This window comes from Pogonomyrmex barbatus, unplaced genomic scaffold (genome assembly GCF_055798465.1).
Source record: "Pogonomyrmex barbatus isolate J1 unplaced genomic scaffold, ASM5579846v1 scaffold14, whole genome shotgun sequence".
NCBI lineage: Eukaryota > Metazoa > Arthropoda > Insecta > Hymenoptera > Formicidae > Pogonomyrmex > Pogonomyrmex barbatus.
Genome location: NW_028297110.1, coordinates 6894341 through 6917239, shown reverse-complemented (window position 1 = coordinate 6917239; position 22899 = coordinate 6894341). Strand labels below are relative to the sequence as shown.

Here is a 22899-nt window from a genome sequence, read left to right as displayed (position 1 = left end):
TTATTTCGGCTCAAAACATGACAAAATTTGCGAATTTTTTTTAAGAAACTAGCAATTCGATTTATGTAAAATTTATACCATGTTTTTATTTACGTTTGAACAACTTACAATTTTTTTATATTAAATTTTAATAATAAATGTAAAAGATATTAATAATCGAATATCACGTCACGCAAACGCCTTCGTCGTCCATTGGTGTACACGATATTCTTCCAGGTAATCTGAAACAAAAAATCAAATGGCGTTTTACTTTATACACATGTAGCTTCAATTTGATGAACCAAAATTTAAAGAAAGTAATTATTATGGAAATGGTGAGTTTTCAAATCAGAACTATAATTTTTACTATCAAAATTCACTCATTATTTTTATGTAATAAAAAAAATATGTAACTTATCTATTTTGGTTCATCAAACGATAAAGTAATGTTTGCTGAACATGCAGGCCAAATTTGAAAGTAATCGGTTCAGTGGTCAAAAATATCGTGCACACCATCTGCAAAAATACTATTTTGAGAAAACAGCATTTAAAGTTTTAAGTTTAATTTATATAATTATATCAAATACTTACATCATATATCTGTTACTCTGCTATCCCAGGGGCATATAATAATCTATCCTTATTTTCATAAAATTGATTTTAAGCCATCTGTTCTTCGTTTTATTCGAACCTTTTTCGTAGAAGGCTCCGTCGCGTTGATTTTTCAAAGCGATGATCTCGCGCGTTGCAAAATATTTTGACGTTTCTTTGTCTTGAATACTGATAATTTTTCTGCTGATGTACTTGCAAGTGAAGTATTCGTTTCCCAAATGTGAATATTATCCGTGATTTTTCTTTTTTTTTTTGGTCTGTTAACACGTTCATACATGTTTTGTGAATGTCTGCGATTCATTGTTCTTTATTTTCGTGCGTTAGTTTCACACAGGCTAAATGATTACTGAAAATTTCACTGTTAAATAACACAAGTGTCCCCTAACTTGATTCTTGTGCTGAGAACAAAACTGGAACAGCTATCGATTATTAAAAATCTTATGCGCTTAGCCAGGTACTCGGTCGGTTAAGAGCTCATAACTTCTGAAGTTTTACGAATTTCGATACAAATTTTGGAGATATTCTTAAGATATTAAACTAAAAGATTCCGTAAAAAAAATCGATTTTTTTTACTCGAAAAATGAGATTCCCCCTTTAACATGAACGTATCACTTATGTCAAATAAATAATAAAAAATTTTTTAGCTTTGAGTAGGCTACGTTGCAAGCTGATTGATTTAACGACACATAGTTCGCGATAAGCATTGTCTTGAAATTCAGAAAAATAAAAATTATTCGACACGTAGATCCAGTCTGCCGAGAGAAGCCATCTATTGTCTATTTATTTGAAACATATTGGCTGTAATTATCATTATTGTTATTCTTCATGCGGCACTTAGCGTTCTTTCAAAATTATTTATCCGGTTGTTACAATAAATATTACCACATGCCTCAGTCGAATGGATAAGATACTCGCATGTTAAGCGAGCGATCCAGGTTCGATTCATGGCTGAGATAATATTTTTCGTAAAAAAATAATTTTCAATAGTCGGGGATTAATCGATTTCAAATTTGATTATCGATTTAATAGGGAAAGTGTGAATTTAGATTTAGCTTTGAGCAGGCTACGTTGCAAGATCGTTAATTTAACGACACGTAGTTCGCGATAAGCATTGTCTTGAAATTCAGAAAAGTAAAAATTATTCGACACGAAGATTCAGTCTGCCAATGGAAGCCATCTATTATCTATTTGACAAAATTTTTTGTTCTGATCTTTAAACACAGAATCAGATATTTATAAATTTTTGAATATTGAAAATAAATCTGACTAAAATTTAATAAAATAATTTATATTTAATAAAACAGACTTGTAAAATATACCAAAAACTTTTTTCATTCTGGTAATCAAGAAACAATCATCACATCGCTAGAAAATAATTGTGCCTAATCAACAAGAAAGTTACAATTCAATTCTAGATATATAGCTATTAGTTAAGTAACAAGAGAAAAGCTTTCGATATATTTTACAAGTCTGTTCTATAGAGTGAATTTATTTTGCAAAAATTTTTATTATGTGTTTACTAGCTTCTGATATCATTATTGAAGATAGCTGCAGTGAAGCAAGAGTTTTAATCATTAAATAATCTAAAAGTTAAATACAGAATAATATAATATAATATATCTAATAAGTTCAGAATATCTAATAACTGTACCTCACTTCTTGTGAGAAAATTGTGAGTTAATTGATATAAAGAAAATACATAGTTACTGTTAAAAAAATGGAGATGTGCAATATGCAACAACGTAAGTAGGTATACTAGGCCGTAGGTACTAGGCCGTATACTAGGTTCTAACTCAGAAGCGTTGAGGGGGGTGCGGGTGTGCGGGGGGAGAACGGTGGCGCGGGGAAGAAGGGAGGGGAAAGTCAGAGGCGGCGATCCTTTGAACTGAGCTGTGGGGGAGGAGATAAGATAATAGGATTCGGTGAAGGGGACATAAACAAGTGAATAAAAAAAGATAAACAAATAGATAAAAACAAGAAGATAAATACATAGATAAACAAATAGAAAATTGAGTGAGATAAACAAATAGGATAAGCAAGGCGATATAAACAAAATGGGCGGCGAAAATGATATAAAAAACTTGGACAGGACGCGTGGACATGACGTCAGGAGGGGGCGCCGCCGTCGCTGCCGCCGCCACCGCCGCCGAATAAAAAAATAAATATCTCTCTTGTATACCTATTATCTCTTCCGTTGCGGTTCTCTCCCTTCTTCCAGACTCTTTTCGTATCCGTAATGATTTTTGACTTTTTTGAATTACATGTGTTTATATATTTGTTTATACATGTGTTTATATGTTTTGTAAAAGAAGATTTTTTTTACAGAAGAGTATAAAAATATGTTTTAGCAATTTGTGTTTTGGATGGCGGGGAAAAAGAATAAAAAAACATAATTCGTATATCATATTTATTTTATTCATAGTTATCTGACCACCAATTAAATAATTTGAATACATTTTGTAATGCGCAATTAGTATAATGATATCCGCATAGTATTATTAGCGTCCAGATTGTTTAGAGAATCTACGTCTTCGTAATCAGCATCCAGAGTTTCGATGTACACGCGCTCATCGTCCAGAACCAACCACAGCCATTGTCGTTTTTCATGTCCCTTGACATATACGACATCATCGTCGTCGTCGTCGTCGTCGTCGTCTTCTTCCATTCCATGCACAGCCTTTGTAATCAAACTCTTAGCTTTGCTGTATGGAATCGTTCCGTTGTCCCATCGCAGTCTATGATGATGACGTATCACCCAGCGTGCGCGAGACTTGTCGGCACTTGCGAGGAAATGCCATGGGATAGGGCTTGCAAAAATGTAATGAGAGAGAACGGTCCGTTTTCTGAGAGCGGCAAACTCCTTTACAATAAACTGTCCTCCAACGAGAAAACCTTGAACGAACGTGATGCAGATCTACGAACGTTGGCACGACCATGACGAGCAATTTTTGGAGACTGCGGTCGATTTCGATATATCGTAGATTTTATTATCTCTCTCTCTCTCATGTGCCAGCAATGCTCTTAGGTGATCTTGCGTATAACATTGGTCAACGGATTGTAGTGAACCACGCGATCATGTATAATAAGACAGTACGCGGTGGTATTCATCGGTACGTTCTCCTTAGTCTCAAATTCCAATCTCACGTCCACGGTTGCGCTCTTGATCGATTCGTTTTGTCGAGAACAATCGATGATTACGAATGGACCGTTATGTAGAAAAGATGTGACGGTGAGACTCGGCTCGAGATATCCGTAGTAACCCTTGCAGAAACGCGCGTATGTTTCATACGACATGGACCATCTGTTTTTGTCGAAATTAAGATTCATATCGTCGTACGGATAACATTCCGAGTTCAGATAGAACGTTGGTTAAGTTTCACGTTGGTTAAGTTGCAGTCGTCGAATCGGCTCGTGTCCTCAGCCATGACATTTTTGCGACCTGCTTGCAGAGCGAAAATGACGTATCGCGGCTTCTCGAGCTGAGTAGCGGTCTTGATGGCCCACGAATGCTTGGTTGTACGCTGTAACAGCGGAAACTCGTACAGATCCCACGAGCGAAAAGCCATGCTCAAGTATCAAGTATTCGCTCTCCAAAGTGCGCAGCATTGATAGTTTTTTTATCTCGCTCAATAACACGTGCGGCATTCGCCATTGTATCTTGAATAAGTCGACCACGGGATCCAACATCGAATTTCCCATCAGGCAATTGTTGTCGTTACGCGATCGTATCAAGATCAACTCGTGACGAGCGTTGATTACCACGCGTCTGTAATCCTCGCAGAATCCCAACAGTGCGTAGAGAGATACGCAAAAGTTAAAATATCCATCCGGTTGGGATCCACATTAGTACGCGCATCCCAACCGGCATTCCTCAGAATCACGCTTCTGTCGGATGATGTTGTTACGTAATATTTGAGCGTACTGGTTATGCTCACGTTTCTGTTACGATCAATCTCCACACCATCAAGCTCGTATCAAATCTCATCGAACAGGAACGCGACAAAATTATTTCCCAACACCACATCAGATCCTTCGACAACTCTGTTCTTCGTTAGTTTTCCCTCGATATATAGAAAGCTTTCGTACGACAATGTGTACAGATCCTGTTGCTGTATGGGTATTCTTATCTCATCGCTGTATCCGAACGTCGTATTGGCGAATGGGTTGTACACATGAGTGTCTCAATCTTGACGATGCGATCGTCAAAGATTGGCTCGTTTTCGATGTTTAAGATATCAGTCATTTCATAAGTTGCATACCGCGGATCCTAAAGCTTGTAAAAATTTAACGTTCGACGCGTTAAGTTTTTTCCTCTTCTTGACACAGACACCGGATGAGCGAGTATTATCGATCGATGTTTTCTTTGTAAAAGATGCGTTATCTCTCTGTGTATGCTTCGCTTCGTTCAACACGAGCATCTCAAATGTCACGCTCGCGTTATCGCTGTCGCCGTCGTGCAATCTGACGATGATCTCTTCTCCTCTGAAATCGAGCAATCGTCGTTCTGGTCAACAATGCGTATCGTTAGCTCCGTAATGCTCCGTATGATGACTGGCAGGTAAATGATCTGCATCGGCTTTTCTGATATCTTATATCCTGGCGGCACGCTCGGCGAAAATTCGTGTATCGTGTGCACACTTTTGTCGTTGCTGTATGCGCCCGCAGTCACGTTGCACTCTACACGGATAATGTTTACGTTCACGTTTATGTTGATGATTATGTCGATCGACACGTCCGATTCGTGCCACCTTCACGGTTGCAGTATATGCCTCGAGAATCTCAGCAGCGATCCAATGTTATGAGGCTTGTTAAAGTTTATTCTGTAGACGCATTTAATCTCACACCTTATCGTGTTGTAATTTGCGTGGAGCACTATCGGGTATTCTCCAATCTCGTCATCGCCACGCGCGGTGTCACCAGCGTTACCCTCAGGCGCGTCGCGTCGCGGACGTTTTCGTAAAATCTCACGTTTCAAAAATTCATTTATGGCATGCAGTTCATACGACCCCTCGGGAATCGTAATTTCTGCGTCGTCTTTGCCAAAATAAAATGTATTGTTCGAAGCGTTTACATTCGGTATCGTGATAAGTCTCCAAAATTGTTAGACCAAGCTCATCGTCGCTCAAATCTATGGCTGGAAAGTAATTTGCCGCTGAAGAATGCTGCTCTTTCCGCTCAGCGTAAGCGTCAGCGACATGATGGAAAAAGCGTTCGACGAATACTGAGACGTCGCGATATTTTGTCGGATTTTATAAATTCACGCGCGTCGGCCGTTTTGGAGAAGAAACCACAAGCACAACTGTCCGCAGACGCTCTGATCGTACATCTGATAGAACGTTCGATTGTACTCTATCGTAGCATCGTCTCCGAAATATCGTATCAGTTCCTTGGGCGGTCGAAGATTACCGAAACTGTCAAAGTACACAACGCGATTGTTTCTCTTTGCGTACGCTACCCAATGAGTGCCGGGAGCCATCGTGTCGTCCAGATTTACGATACCGCTTTCTTTTCGACGAGCGCCGCTAATTGGTGATGGGTCACGCATAAAAACGCCTCTAAAGTATGGTACGCGCATACGCTTCGCCAGCTGGTCCAATTGTACGTTGGTGGGTTAACATCCGTAGGTATTTTTATCGTCTCTTTGGCGCTTTTTTTTCTTTTTTCGCTGTTACTCCTCGTCCGCATTTGTACGGAGCGAGATATAGTCCCCGTCCGTATTTGTATGGAGCGAAATACAGTCCCTGTCCGCGCGTTTCCATAGCGCGACGTTGCAGTTCCTCGAATTGACGTTGCGCGGCTTTCCTGTCGTTTATCGCTTTCGTCACGCTGGCCGCTCAGCTGATCAAAGATCCGAGCGCGCCCAAAATTGACAAAATCGGTAACACACCACCTCGTTTCGCTGTTGGAAGTATTCGTTTCTTTTTTTTTGCCGGCTTTTTTCTTCGCCTTCATACCCATGCCGATCTTGGGCTTGGTTTTCATCGCTGCCCAAACGACTGCAGCTGCAGCTTTCTCGCTCAGAGCCGAATCTCTCGCGATGACGCGTCCTAGGGCTTTATCGGCGAGTACCTTGTCCGCCGCGTGTCTGTCGGTGAGATCGTTGCTCTGAGAATACGCAATGTCGTGTTCACGGCACGCCGCGTCCAATGGATTTATGCCCGTTTCAGCTCTGACTAATCGCCTTTTCAGCCGAGTTCCCGGGCCGCAAAACTGATAGCTGGGAATATGTAGTTCGAAAAGAAGCGCGTTTATTATTTGATTGAGCAGATCTCCAATGTAGCCTTCGTTTGACACTGCTGCTGACATGCGCTACAATCTTTTATCTTCGGTGCAGGACCGTCTATATGATCTTGATCCCACGATTGATTATAATGCTCGACGCAGCGACGATAGGTTTGAATCTCCAAATCCGCCTTTATATACTCCGGAAACTTGTCCCACACGTGATCGATATAGTCGCCGCACACGCGTAACAGTACGACTTTCGGTATATATTGCAACTGCTCAGCGCTCAAATCCCGAATATCGGAGGGCTGCGACAGCGCGAGATACATTTTTGCTACTGAACGATTCGCGGTTTCGCGCGCCTATAAATAGGCGTTCGATCAAAGCCTAGATAACGCAGTGCGAACATGAAATTTGTACGGCAGCCGCTGATGATATGATACGCGTCGCGAACTGTGACGAGAGAGCGCGAATGATGGAAAACATCGCGACGAAGCGCAAGCACGGTGAAATGTTACCGAGTATTATACGCGCCATCATTTGCGGGCCGTCGAATTGCGGTAAAACCAACGTTCTCATAAACTTGCTCGAGAGTCCGCACGGTGTACGTTTCGAGAACATGTACGTATACTCGAAATCGTTGCAACAATCGAAATATCGATACTTGGAAAATTTACTAACATCGATAGAAGAAATGGGTTACTTTACGTTCTCCAACAACAGTGACGTCATTCCACTGAGCGACCGGCACATCTCAATTTGATCTTTGTTTTCGACGACGTTGCGTGCGATAAGCAAGATGCTGTGAGAGAATACTTTTCGATGGGCCGCCACTCGAACGTCGATTGCTTCTATCTCTGTCAGACGTACGCGAGGATACCTAAACATCTGATACGCGACAATGCGAACCTGCTGATTCTGTTCAAACAGGATGGTACCAACTTGAAACATGTTTACAACGATCACGTGAATACCGACATGTCATACGATGAATTCTGTGCATTATGCTGCGATTGTTGGCAGCGCAAGTATGGATTTCTAGTGATAGATAAGGACAGTCCGCTTATCAATGGGTGATATAGAAAGGAATTTAATACGTTCGCGGTAATGTAACGTGATTAATCGATGTCGATACGTCAAGCAGACAACATGAATAACACCAAAGATCGCGAGAAAATAGCGAAGCAGATTGCGAAAACGAGCGATTCGATTCGCAAAAAATATCGCTCTTTGAAAATTGGTAAAATAGCTGAAGATACAGCGTTGGAGAGACGCTTCAAGCCCATCGTCGAACCTCTAAAACAGATTGTTGAAAAAACCGAGGAATCTCAATCGATGAAAAAGAAGCAAAGGATCTCGGTATTAGAAAAAACAAAAACATGAAGACAGCGATGACGACAACGATAACGATATTACTACTATTGACAAGGATTCATATTGGACGGATATTGGATGGTTGAAATTAACGCCGCAGTCTAAAAAACGACGTACAACGAAAGAATTGAAAGCCGCGTCAGATTCACTCGTGTTCGAGTCTACACCAATACAACCATCGAAAGACTCGTCGAAAGAACCATCGCTGTTCCTGCAAAAGGAAGATGTTTTCAAAACAAAAGACGTCAGTGAACCGTCATTCGAAACAATCATCAAACGGACTCTGCAAACGCAACAAGATCGAGAGAGATTATGCGTTGCATAATCAGCTGGGACTATTGGGGTAAAAGTACGTAAGCCTTCTCCTCGATGATAATGGAAAAAAAACGATACATTTGATCGCGTATACGGTGTTTATTTCGATAAAAACAGTGGTGCGATGCTTGGTGACAAGAAATTTGACGTTGATAAAAATGACTCCATAATCATAGACAATGTGAGATACAATGATACACTAGGATTGTATGAATTGATCTTCAAGAGATTTTCCGATGACGCAGTTTTTACCGAGGATGACAAACAAACGTATAAAAGTATATTGTTAACAACAAATGCTCATAGATAAATGGTCACAGCGCCCATAAAGGGCAATAGGGGATCCAAGTATATTAACATCATCACTCCGCTCGTATCTACATATGGAAGTAGCGGTAAAAAGGGTGCAGGCGTGAGCAATATACCAACCGCCATGAAATTAAACGACAACAAGATTGATTACGTGCATAATCCCAACGAACTGGTGGACCGACTCCGATTACTCGACGCTTCGCACCGAGCTAATAACAACGCTCACAACGAGATGCTGTCGATCATCGAGGAACTTCGCGAAGCCGACATTATTATAAATTAATCGCGTATCGACGAAACGAACCAGTCGATTAACGTCAGTGAGGAAAAAAACAATTTTAAATTGTATATCTTATTTACTATTAAACATCGTCGAAACATGAGATCTGATGGACGTGAAAAAAATGTCCGAGAGGCGACGACTCGTTGAGGAATTGCATGGTTCGGCGAGGAGAAATTTTCCGCGAAGACGTGTCATAATTCGGGGATACGACGATCTGTGGCAGGCTGACATCGTCGAGATGCGTCCGTACTCGAGTTTCAACAGAGGTCATCACTACATACTCACCGTCATCGATGCGTTGAGCAAGTACGCCTGGGCCGTACCGCTCAAGAGCAAGATCGGAAGCGAGACGGCTAACGCTATCGCTAAGATAATGCGAGAGAGCGGAAGATGCCCGAGAAACTTGCAAACGGATATGGGAAAGGAATTTTACAACGCCGATGTGCAAAAATTCTTGAAAAAACACAATGTTAATCATTATTCCGTATACGGTGTTGAAGGCATCGATCGTCGAGCGATTCAATCGCACGCTTAAGAACAACATGTGGAAGATGTTTACACTCAACGGCACTTACAAGTGGGTCGACGCGCTACCGCGTCTCGTGTCAGATTACAACGCGTGCAAGCATCGCACTATCGGCATGCGACCCGCTGACGTAACTCCCGCGATCGCCAAAAGACTCTTGGATATGATATACAGTACGATAAAGATCACAAGTCCAGCAAAATTCAAAGTAGGCGAATCGGTATGCGTGAGCAAGTACAAGACAGTTTTCGAAAAAGGTTACACGCCAAATTGGACCACCGAGGTGTTTAAGATCGTTAAAGTGCAGCATATTAATCCCGTAACTTATTTGCTCGAGGACTATCGCGGAAAATCGGTCGCGGGCGCGTTCTACGAGCACGAATTGCATCGCGCGACTCATCCGGACGTGTATCTCGTGGAGAAAGTACTACGCAGGAAGGGAGACAAGGTTTACGTCAAGTGGGGATTCGATAGATCGCATAACTCATGGATAAACAAAAACAGTGTGATTAATTCATTTTTTTTATTTTACAATGTATTAAAAAAATAAATATACACTGTATACATGTATACATAGAGTTTTTATTATTTTTTTCTTCCATTACATTTTTTTAAACTATACATGTATGCAATTTACGAGAACACATGTAAAACTACATGTATTAAACAATATATGTATTAAGCCGAGTATACATTAAATAAATCGAAGAGAGAATTCGGGGACTCGAGCCATGCTTGATGCAATCTCTCCTGTCGTGCTCCAGGAGGATTATTTGTATATTTGCCAATGGCGGAGGGTGTCGCCGCTGCAGTCCGACCTGCATCCATCGAGAGAATAGGACCATCATCTCTCTGGAATACCGGTCGTAGGGATTCGAAAGAATACATGTATATATGTATATTGTAATATATATATATATATATATGTATCATTGTATTGTTGACGTGTTATTCTAAACATGTTATTTGCGATAAATATCATCACATGCCTCGGTAGTCGAAAGGATAAGATGCCTGCCCGGTAAGCAGAAGATCCAGGTTCGATTCCTGGCTGAGGTGGTATTTTTTCGCAAAATAATTACGAGTTTTCACGACTGGTTCGTGGTCGGGCCCCGCCGTGACGCACACCCTCCCTTCTTATTTGGGGATAGTTACACCAAGAATTTGGTGTAACTTGGATCTTATACACGACTGGCGACAAGTCATTTCGATCACTTCATTCAAGCACCGCGTGTAATCGTCGAACGTTATTGTTCGCGTTACGACGTTATTCTTTACACCTTTCGCCTTTTTAATGTCTTTTCTGTCGTCCACCCTCACCGCGTACATCTTCGCTCTGAGTCCGACGAATTCCGTCATTATCGCACCGTTATTCTCATCCTTCATTAGACTGGGTACTTTTTTATTCACGAGAGGCATCCCGTATGTGTTGCCCCGCGGATAATCGCTCATATCGAATCTAGCGATATCGCGTTTCATCGTCTCGTACACATCGTCGCACTGGATGTGATATACAAGACTGTCCGTGTCGATGTACATGATCTTACATTTCTCGCGATACAGCGGTGACATGTATTCGTGGTGAAATTCGTACAAGCAGATTTTCGATATGTCGAGTATACACATACCCACGTAAATCGGTTTGTCGAATTTCACCTCGAGTTTACGCAGTTCGATTAAGTTTTCCGCAAAGACGCTGCGGCTGTGGAAATTTGGTTTCGCGATTGCTTCCGCGCCATACCGTCCGTCCCATTTGGTCAAAAGTTTAACGTCGACGTCATTGCGCACATTTTCCATTGTTTTACCGAATACTGCGTTGTTCATCAATTTGTACAAATTTTTTTCGAAATCATTTTTCGCACACGTTCTAAAGTGTGTATTGAGTTCGATGTAATCGCGGAGCGGCGGATTGAGCAAATTGTAGTACGCGATGTATCTTTGCGATACGAAAACCATGGCGCGTACATTGTTGCAGGTTGCGATAATGGATGACGTACCACTTCTTATCGTATAACTTCGCGAGAAGTTTATCCTGCCACGTGCCGAGTGGTTTATCGGACGTCGGACAGAAAGGTAAGTCAGTGTGTCGATCGTGCAAATAATGCGGATACCCGAGATCGACCTCGAGAATATAACCCGTAGGCGAATCCGGAGCGATCGCGCTCGCGTCAAAGTTCTCAATGTTTTCCATCCATCGAAATTTGGCATAAGGCAGCGGTTGACACATCGCCCATCCGTACAGATTATTTACGTCAAAGTACATAAGGTATGATGACGGTTTCGACGGGTTGTACGAACGTATGTACTTATTATTGGCCTGCGCATATCTGCCGAACATTGACTGAGATGGCCGCGTATACCGCGCTCGATAAACATAACCATATCAATGTCGGTGAGTAACTCAAATTTTACGCGCGTATGTTTCAACATGGCGTCCCACGTGAAACCTGGCAATGTGTAGTAATGCGCGGGATCGAGTCCATAACTCACGACACAACTTTCGCGGAAATTTTCGAAAACGTCGGCCAATAACAAGACATCGATCTTGAGATATAGATCGCTGTATTCGCCGAGCGTTTGGATGGAGAACCGCTGCCAAACGTTCGCGACGTGCGCGTAATCGTTCTCCGACACCGTGTCACCGGTCAACGAGCTATAGAACGATTCACGCGATGGTAAACGCGTGTCCTGCAACTTGTCCGCGTGATCCACGTATTCGTACGGAAAGACACCTTTGCGCGTCAACAAGTCAAAATCTTCATTTGATACCGTGGAAAATTCGGAACGTAAAATTTTCAATTTTTCTTTCGTTAGAAAAGATGCCAATTTATCGAGGCTGATATTTAAAAATTTGTACGAATCTATGAACCGCAAACACGCAATTTCGTGAATCTGATCTCTCGGTGATATCTTGATCATGTTTTGTAAACGAAATATATTTTTCTTCTGTTATTGGCAGCACGTCGATCCTGCCTTCGAACGCCGTAACTATTTCCGTGATGATAAAGTGCGCGTCATAATCGGATAAGTTGTGAAATACTATGGGAATGCAATATGAACCTTTATAATTTAGATTACAATTTGAGTGCGCGGGACCACGGTAACGACCGGTAAGATGGCAATGATCGCGTACCCGCGTGTCGTCCGACGCAAATGATTTTTCATAAATATGACAATATAACGCGTCGCGCTACGATATGCCTGCCACTGCTCTCTCGACAACGTTTCCATGGAGACATTCGCGGATAACAAAATTTTTATTCGATGCACCAAGTCTTCGAGTTGCCGAACGAACCACGCAACGCAGTTTTCGCCGCGACGAGATCGATATACCGATAACGCGTCGTTGAGCATCGCACATAGTATCTGATGCTAAATACCTCGTGCTGCTGATAAGTGTATAATGCGTCTTCCTTTTCTGCCGGTTCCGTTCGCCGTAGTACGCAAGTACTATTCCAAGTCCGCGTAAACGATGAATGGAAGTCGTTCCTTATTCGTGTGATTTTTGAATTCGAGCCACTTGACGTCCTCGCTCGGCAGTTGGATGGCGCAATTGTTTATTTTTTCGCAGTCCGTTGTATGTGACTGCAATTTTTCAGACGAACTGAAGTAATGTAGGCATCTGCAAACGGAAAATATGATTTTTTAATAAACAATTTTATAAGAAAAATAATAGAATTTGTTAAAATACATACCGGTCGCAAAAGTATTTCTTGTGTTCTTTTTTACTCAGTTGCGAGCTCACAAGACGGGACAGATCTTTGATGTACGCAAAGTGTCCCGCGTTGTCGTCACGCGGATCCTGCACGTACAATAGATTTGCGTGTTTCTCCATTTTCCTTGATGTTAGCCATATCGGGAGAATCTCCTTTCCTCCTTCGAAACCGTAAACGTTAATGGAGATGTCATTGATTCGTTCAAACTTCTTTATTTGATCTAACGTCATTGGAAACGTAATGTCTTGCAAATTTAACACTGTAACATATAATGCGGGTACGAAAATTCCCGATTTGTATTCCTTTCAGCCGGTTGCAGAGCCGCGATCACCAACCACGCGAAACACGCATTGTTCTTGGATCGTACATTGATCACCGCTCGTTTTAACATAATTTCCCGCGGTAATTCGATGTAACATCCCGCGTGCATTGGATTATTCACGTTTACAGTCAAATTTAGAATTCGCGACAACGCCCATCCACTGTCGCGTCCTTGGAATTCTTCGAGCGACGCTAATGTGGGTTCGATAACGTACTGCTCGTATCACTCGTCCACATTCGAAAGAGTGCACTATTTTTAGTGTTTATACTTTTGTTCGTGCGTTTATTGCCATCACAAACTCGCCGTTAAATGCAGTGTTCACTTTCACATTATCGTGTTTTTGTACAATGTCTCGCACTCGCTCGAGCACTACACCACCAGCATCTTCTAAAAATTGTCGCGGCTCGATATAGTCCACATTGATCACCGCACCTGTCAATAAATGGCTTTCAAATGCCATATCAATCTCGCGAGAGATCCAGTGTCTCTACTCGCGTACTCACCACCAACGTGCACGTCTTTCTAATTGTACTTTTGCATCCGCGAGTCGCGCGATCCTCGCCACCACAGATTGTTTATTTGCAACAGTGAGTCGAGGACATTAACACGGCTAAGTTCCTCGAGTTGTTCGATACATTCCTCACATCGTTGCAACCACGCGAAACACTCCACTAAGATAGCGACTTGGCTATACTGCTCCAGCAGCTCGCGTTCCACTCGCTTTAGGTGTTCCATATTGCGAAATCTTGATTCTTTTAAATTGTTGTACTGTCTCATCAAAACAATTTTATATTTTTTTTTACTTTCTTTTTTTCTTTTCTCTATAGCTGCTTTAACTCGAAGACAGTATATAAAGCGTTGTATTTCCGACATGTCCGGAGATTGATGGGAACAACCATATATGATTATCCTCGCTTCTTGGAATTATCTCTGCTACTTTTTGCCGCGAGAGGGATAGTAATATATTGTATGCGTGTCCTCTATAATGATAATATGTGCACGCTTCCAGAATTATTTCCACTCTCTCAGAAGGAGCGGAGAAGCAGAGAGTCGAATTGTAGCGTCCCTTAACTCTTGGGCGAGAAATCGGGAAATGGGGAGTTGGGGTATAGTGTCTCTTTATAAAATACACCACCACGTTCACTGTAGATGAGAGATTGAGTCCCATAATGGAGAACTTGTTAATTCTTCCAATGACCTTTCCATATTGTTTTTATATCACATCATACTCTTCCACGGAGCACTTGCATATGACTCGTTCACAATGTTATCTTTTTTTCAATTTGTGCAAATTGGGCACATGTTGCATGGCATTATCACACAGACGGACTGTTGGCAATTGGAGCAAAATCGGCTGTTTAGCGCATTGAGAGTATCTATCTCGTGCTTCCTAACGGCATACAATACTCCAATGTCAGTGTCCGCCAGACGAACTATGCATTCGGCACATAGAGTTAGTGCACCACCCAGTTGAATAATAAAATTGTATTGAACAATACTTTTTTTATTATTATTCAACGCAAGGAGTTCCGAACGGGTAGCAATTTTTTTCTGCGTAATCCATAAGGTCATCACTTTGATCACTTACGTAATTGCTATCGTCAGACAATGCGTGCTCTTCTTCAAATATCGATAAGTAGCATCACATTAATAATAATCATCGTTGTGATAGCAATAATAGTTGCAATAAAAAAGAAAGAGCAACAAAACTACTACACTAACACTAACAAAGCAACAAAACACTACTAAACTAATAGAGCTAAGTAGAAATAGCGAATTACGTAGCATAGACCGCGCCATTAAAAGAAGCGAAAGTATACGATTTTAAGCAAACGATTATAACAAAAATTGTATCAGAAAAATTTTTTGTAAAGCAAAAACCTCATATCACCGTTTTTTTTTATTAACGGAGGAGAGAGAGTATTGTAGCCAGATCTACAACTAATAATAAAAGTAGTACCGTAAGTTTTAAAAAACATCTTTCGAAAGAGATCAGAAGTGTTGTTACTCCACGATTCCTCCCTTTCGAACAATTTTGAAAGGTTTCGAACAATCTCAAAGGATTCGTTTCTCAGTGAAAAATTATAATGCTTATTTCTCTTAAACAAATAATTTTGTCGGCGCCGACAAAACGGGAAAGTCTAACAAATAGTCTAACAAAGATAAAAATTTATCTAGCGGATTTATAACATAGAGCAATAAATAATCAAAATTCATCACGTAACGAAAGCCATAAATCTTTTCTATCTTATTTGCCGTAAACCTTTTCTATCTTATTTTCTATCTTATTTATAAAATTTATCTTTCCCCCAACTCGGGGCGGAGACTTAACTTAATCAATCCAGAAAGGCCGAGAAGTATTTTTCGGGATATGTACTACTTTAGCAGATAAATTAGTTTTAATACGCTAAACGGTCATTAAGCCTAAAATCCAAAAATTTGATTAAGTGTAAAGAACACGCTCTAGAAAGCCTCTAGCCTCCCCTCCAAAAATTCTATATAAACGACCGGATCTCTCTCTCTCTCTCTCTTCTATCCCGAATTTACACTAGGCTCCCTAACCTCGGCTGTGTTGTCTGCTATTCTCGAACATCTTTTTTATTTCACGATTTTAATCCAAATGAATGTGTTCCGGCGGATGAGTGCGGACCATCACTACACACATCCAGTAAGTCAAATTATTCATCTCCTTTTTCGGTTTCCTTCCGCGGTTTTCGCATATCTTCGCAATCCAGACTAAATATCCGCAAAAATTTAAAAGTGAACAACCAATGAGTTAATCGCAAAACCGTAAGGCGTCTTCGGCGGGAGGCCAAACAACGGGCGCGAAGTTTGTTAAATCAGGCTTACCAAGAATTCCTTCATTCTACCAATCCAAGCGTCGGAACCTCGCCATCATCCGAGGCCAGATGCTTCTCCAGCAGAAGAACCTATTACGCGCGTTTCTTCCTTTTCACCATCGCGAGTTTCACCGCCTCGCACTTCATTTTCTGTTTTCCTGTGGCATAGCCGTTCGGCGACTCGGCCGTTGAGATTCGAGCGGTGGTGGGAGAACTGTAGGCGTCGCCTTCGAAATCGGACCGAAATGTTCAACTAATTCCGAGCACTGATCTAATCGAACTCTGAAATTTTGTAACCACGATCCCCCCCCCCCTCCGATAACACTATCGCTGTATTTATCCCCGGAGTTCCTTATCCATTTCTAGTCCCTATCCGATTCTTCTATAAGATGTTCTCTCCGTCGATTATAAAAATCCAAGAAGTCAGCTAAATCCACACGAAACTTCCTTCTCCCCCTCTATTCTCACACACACATACACATACGCGCGCGCGCACACACGCACGCATGCCCGCACGCTCGCACGTCCGCACGCACGCACGCACGCACGCACACACACACACACACACACACACACACACACACACACACACACACACACACACACACACACACACACACACACAAAACATATACAATGTTAAGAAATAACTACATTTATTCTTAAAACTTTAATCAGTTTAAGTTGTACTGTTATTATTATTATTTTTTTTATTTTTTTGGGAATGTATCTTCTAATGAATTTTTGGTTGTAATACTATGTAAATTATATAATCAATCTATTCTCAACTCCGCTATGTATTTGTTTTATCTTTGTTTAATTAAAATTCGATATTAAGAGTAAAATTCGTGTTTTTCACTTAAATTAAGACTATTCCAGCCATCGAAGATCGCACAAGATCGTTCGATCCTGAGTTAGAAGGATTGAGTTCCTTGACTCAAATTAACGGACCAACGTTCGCGCTCGAGGGGAGCGTTATAGCAACGTGACGTTGATCTCATTTCGAGGACCTTAATGTATGAGCGACTCGTTCTGATCGCTTATTCTCGTGAGAAGCGAGAGCGTTGCTTGTACGTCCTTCCGTTAGTCCCTCCTTATTCCCTCCTAGATTCCATTATTTTAAATAATAAACTCTTCACCTTATGAATAAGAAAATCCTGGAGTTTTGGACATAATAGTGTAATATCGCAAAAATGCGATCAGTCTTTCGAAAGACGAAGAAACGCACCACATACCATTGCGCAAAGCCGATCAGCAAATTCCTCAATTTGTAGCTCATGCGGGATACAACAGTAAATTATCTTTTATATATTTATGATAGTTTTCTTTCTTAATAATTAAATAAATAAAATTCAAAATAATAAAAAATTTTATTATGTTATTTAAAAGAATAGATCATGTTTTTTTAGATTATTTGATTTTACACTTTTTCAGATTTGCGTATCTAACCCTCGTTTACAATTCACAATGGAAATCGGTGTGAAACATAGGCTCAATTTCTTAGACGTTACCATAATCTTAGCCGATAATCAGTTGATTGGTATAAATCAACGTTCTCGGGGAGATATTACCATATTTACATTTCCTCTCTAATCACCCTCTACGCCAAAAAAGAGGCACGCCATTGGCTTAATTGATAGAGTTATTTTATTATCACCCGACTTTCCACCGGAAAAACTTAAATTTTGTAGTTGAGATTTTACTGGACAATGACTATCCACTAGATTTCGTATTTCAGGTCCTACACGAACGCCTTAAGTTCCTTTTCCATAAGATCAATTCCAATTCTGACAACACTGAGCATTTTGAAGAACTAGAGAGAGTTTCGTTCTTTACCATACCATACGTTCCTGCAATTTCGGAACAATTTAAGAACATTACTAAAGACTTAAATGTCAAACTAGCATATCGCAGTCTCAATAAATTGAATAATTTTATTAAAATTCACAAAGATTCTCATGCTTCATCTACTCACATTAATGTTGTCTATAAAATCAATTGCGATACTTGTGACACGTCATACGTAGGACAGACTAAAAGACAATTACATACTAGGATCTCTGAAAGACAAGACAAGAACCATATTCGGAAGAATACGAATAACCACTCCGTGATCACTGATCACAGGCTAGCATACAATCACGATTTCAATTGAGAGAATGTTGAGATTTTAGACAGAGAGCCACATTTACACAAACGACTAATTTCTGAAGTTTTATACATTAAAAGACAAAAGAACAGTATCAATTTGCAAATTTGCACTGATACTGAGTGCCTCCCGAAAGTATATGTGACTGCAATAGAAAAGCTTTCCAAAATTTGATTCAACGTTATTTTATTTTTATTTTTATTTCCATACGGTTTGTGTTTTACATATGTTTCACACTCTTTACATACTTTTTTAACTCTACTTATTACTCTACTATTTACTTTTCTATTGTGGACACATGTATTTTATCTGCAACTTTATTTTGATCTAATTTTAGTGCAACAATGCACTCATAATCAAATTTTGTTCTCGGTTGCTTTCGTTTTTATCATTTTTATTATGTATATTAATTTATTGCCATAAGTATATTATTATTACTTTTCGACCGTCGCATGTCCGCTACATACACTCGTGTCTTTTCTTATATGTATATTATTATCTTTCGACCATTTTTGTCAGCCTTTCCGAAATTGTTTGCGTTCGAATCTTGCTATCTCGGTTGACAACAGTTACTTGCGTCACGGCATTGCGATCGCCTCGTTTATTTGTTAGTGACCGCCTAAGTTCCGTTGCGCCCGAGTGTGAATTTTCTATTCACGTTATAACGACACCCGACTCACCCCCCTCAATTACTAACAATTATTAACAATGTTAAATGTCCCCGATCGATCAACCGTCGGGGCGCCGACACGGCGATCCTTCCGCGATCCCACCGTCGCGAAAAGCCCGTCGAACAGCGGACGCGGCAAACCGGTGATCACGCGGCTTCACGTGCGCGCCGCGTGAAACAATAGACACACGGTAAGGCCACCACCGCCGGCCCTGCTACCGACCGCGCCACCGAACATCCTCGCGGAATTCCCGAGCGCGTTCGGCGAATTATCGCGGGGATTCCGACAAAGACATCCCCCGGAACTACCCCGACCCGAGTCCGGCCGACCCGTTCTCGACGACTCCCGATCGATGGCCGGCTCGGGTATATTAAGCGAGTCCGGGAGATAAACGAGACCTATTTCCGGCGAGACAGTAACCAATCCGACACTGCTCTCGATATTCCGAATCCTCTCCAGAAAAAGCGATCTAGGGTGCTACCTATCGTGCCAGGAGCTTCTGGCCGATCGCTCCTCTAAATCCACCAGCGCACAAGTATTCACAGATTGAGGAGCTTCTCAACCTGGGCTCCACAAAGAAAGCCCTTGTGCACATATTCCTCTGACAATCGAGAAGCAGGGAGCTTCCTGCATTCGAACCGTCATAGCCTTACACACAGCTGATCCGTCATAGCACTACACACAGCTGATCCGTCAAAACAAGCCTAGCCGAAATCCCCGCGCATCGTCGCGCCCGCGCCGCGCCTATCGAGGAACGCGACGAAATTCGGAGAACCGACCGCGAGCAAACGATTGTATATAATACGTAGAAACCGCGCGTCTTTTCGCCGTACCAACGGCGAAATACCTGTAAATACTGTACATATAAAAACAGCCAGTCGACATTGTAAATATAAACCTAGATATACCAAGAGACACGATATTTTATTTCTCGTACCGAATCCTGACCAAAAACCGATCGACGCTATCCTGCAGAACCGATCGACGCGAAGATAAAGACGTTTTAACGTCGTCGGCTTTAAATTTATATGTAAGTTATTTTTAAAATTTTTTATATATCTGCGCATTCCCTCACATCGTCTCGTATATGAACCATACCGATCATTTACAGGCAATAATACAAATGCATCATAACATCATGCTCTGTACAATCTGGGATTTCTCAACTTTCGACCGTGTAATCGAGCAGTTGGTCATCCTAACAACTACTATAACTGTTTTTGAAGATGCACCATATTTTGAGAGACGACCGACGTTTTGAATTTCAATGTTTGCTGCTACATTGATTATAAATTTGCGATTCGTTTACCGTCTAAGTAGATTTATTTATATTTTTTATCTCTTGCGCTGAAGAAGGCTGAAAGATCAGCCGAAACGTCTGCTTTATGTTATTTTGATTATGTTACATTGATTACTATTAAATTTTACGCTTTTAATACTGCGCTGTGCTCTCATTGCCATTATATCCCATTCTTATATTCTTTTATCGGGAGCCTTATCTTATATTCAATTTGCGTATCTAACAATTGGTAGGGTGCAATGCCTCCAAAAATAGAAACTTGGACTAGCGAAAAAGTGGATATATTAATATTTGAAGTTGAAAAACGGCTCATATTATATGAGCTGCGAAGCATACAAGAACTGATTTAAAATATGATCAGTGGTATCAAATTGCTAAAATATTGGGCCTGTTTTTAATGGTAAAAGTATTTTTACGTTTATATTTTATATTTTATGTTTTTTGGTTTTTAAAATTATATTTAATATTTATATAAATTCTATTAAAAGTATTCAAAATAGAAACTGTTGTTTATATTATTATTTATAATTATCTATAATTATTTATATTGTAATAAAATATAACATTCTGTATTTTTCTTACAATCACATTACATCTTTTATATTTTACAGCTGACATGATACAACATCATTTTACCAGTATGAAACAAATTTTTATGACAAATTATCGAAAAGAACGTGAATAAAAAAAAAATACAGTGGAAAAGGCCTTGAAGAAATATATAAACCTAAATGGGTTCTATATGACAAGTTAAAATTTTTAAAAAAGTCATGTGTTCAGGCAGAAAGTTTGTCTAATTTACAAACTTTTATAAATACTTTGTATTCTGACAAAACAGAGTCATTAATAAAGAACATTGCTATTCAGAAAATAATAGAATCTTCAGAAGATAATTTTGAAGATATCGAATATCTAGAGAACGATATTATAGATACACAACCTTATTTACATAATATAGAGGTTTATTATAAATCTTGATTATATAATAAAATATAATATAATTAAATTTAATATATCATATTCTATTAATTCTTTTTTCATATAGTAAAACCTATTTAAAATATTATTTGAATAATAAGTTATATCATTACAAGAATATATATAGTATTTTATATTTAAAAAAGTTGTTAGCACATAATAAATACACTTTTTTAAATTATTCATATAATTTATTGTTATGTACAACAAAATATTTGATTTTAGCAATCGCGTGTTTCTAATACTCCCGAAAAGCAAATCTACAGCAGTTCAGATGAAATTTCATCTTGCTCTAGTAAAAATAATTCATCAAATTCTTTGCCTTTGCCTCACTATGGTCCTCAAACAAGTAGTTCATCTGGTTTATCAATTTCAACAAAACTACCAACTGTATATTCTGCTATAAGTATGCAATCAATCACACAACAAAGAAAACATGTATATGAAAAGAGGATCGGCTAAAAAAAGGGAGGAATCATTAATAAAAGCCAGTTGGAGCCATTAAAATATTATTAAATCAATCTACATATGAAAATGATTCAGCAGAACATTTTGGAACTTTCATAGCATCAAGATTACGGGAAATGAGTCCTCTAAGTCATAAAAAATGTGATTATGATATCATAAAATGTTTTGCAAATTATTAATATCTCTATTTCATATATTTTTTCATATTAGTATATATAAATCTTATTTTGAAAATAAGATATCAGATCTTATTAAGTTTTTGAAAAAATAAATTTAAATATAAATACAATATAATATAATTTTTATTTATTTAATAATAAAAATATTTTTGTCACATATATTATTTTGATAAATAAAAATTATATTATATTTAATAAGTTTTATTTATAGATAAATATATATCTGACACAAAAGATATTTTTTTATTAATATTAAGTTTTGATGTATAGATAAGTATTATTAATTTAATTATATTGTACAAAATGTATTTTCTGGATTAATAGGTAAATAAGTATTAAAAGTGATATAAAATATGAAACAAAAGTTGTAATACAAATAATTTTGTAAATGAATACAATAATGTTTATAATACAAAAAATAGATTAAAGTTAAATAGATTAAATTTTAATTAATAGATGATATTTAGTTAATAGATGTATGCATTAAAGAATGCGCTATTTATAAGTAAAAAAAGTATTTAGTTATATGTAAAAACTAGTCTTCTCACAATTTATTTTGGAATAAACTGAATTTATTAAAAATTAATTACTGTTTTATGATGATTATTAATACTGTCATTTGTTTGGATCTTTACGATTTTTATTATTGT

General features: G+C 39.3%; 1 long non-coding RNA gene and 2 pseudogenes across 2 annotated transcripts; 1 reads left to right on the top strand and 2 right to left on the bottom strand.

The window, feature by feature from the left end:
- Positions 1–60: 60 nt before the first annotated feature.
- On the bottom strand, positions 61–1493 carry LOC105434180 (uncharacterized). Of its 2 annotated transcripts, none has more exons than XR_016138398.1 (2): positions 571–1493; positions 61–506 (listed from the first exon to the last, which is right to left on the bottom strand). It is a non-coding gene; the product is annotated as an uncharacterized LOC105434180 (long non-coding RNA). The 2 variants fall into 2 exon arrangements; XR_016138397.1 differs by having other exon boundaries at positions 61–495.
- An 11583-nt stretch (positions 1494–13076) lies between these two features.
- On the bottom strand, positions 13077–14175 carry LOC148937447 (uncharacterized; annotated as a pseudogene).
- A 6321-nt stretch (positions 14176–20496) lies between these two features.
- Positions 20497–22304, top strand: LOC148937446 (uncharacterized; annotated as a pseudogene).
- Positions 22305–22899: the final 595 nt, after the last annotated feature.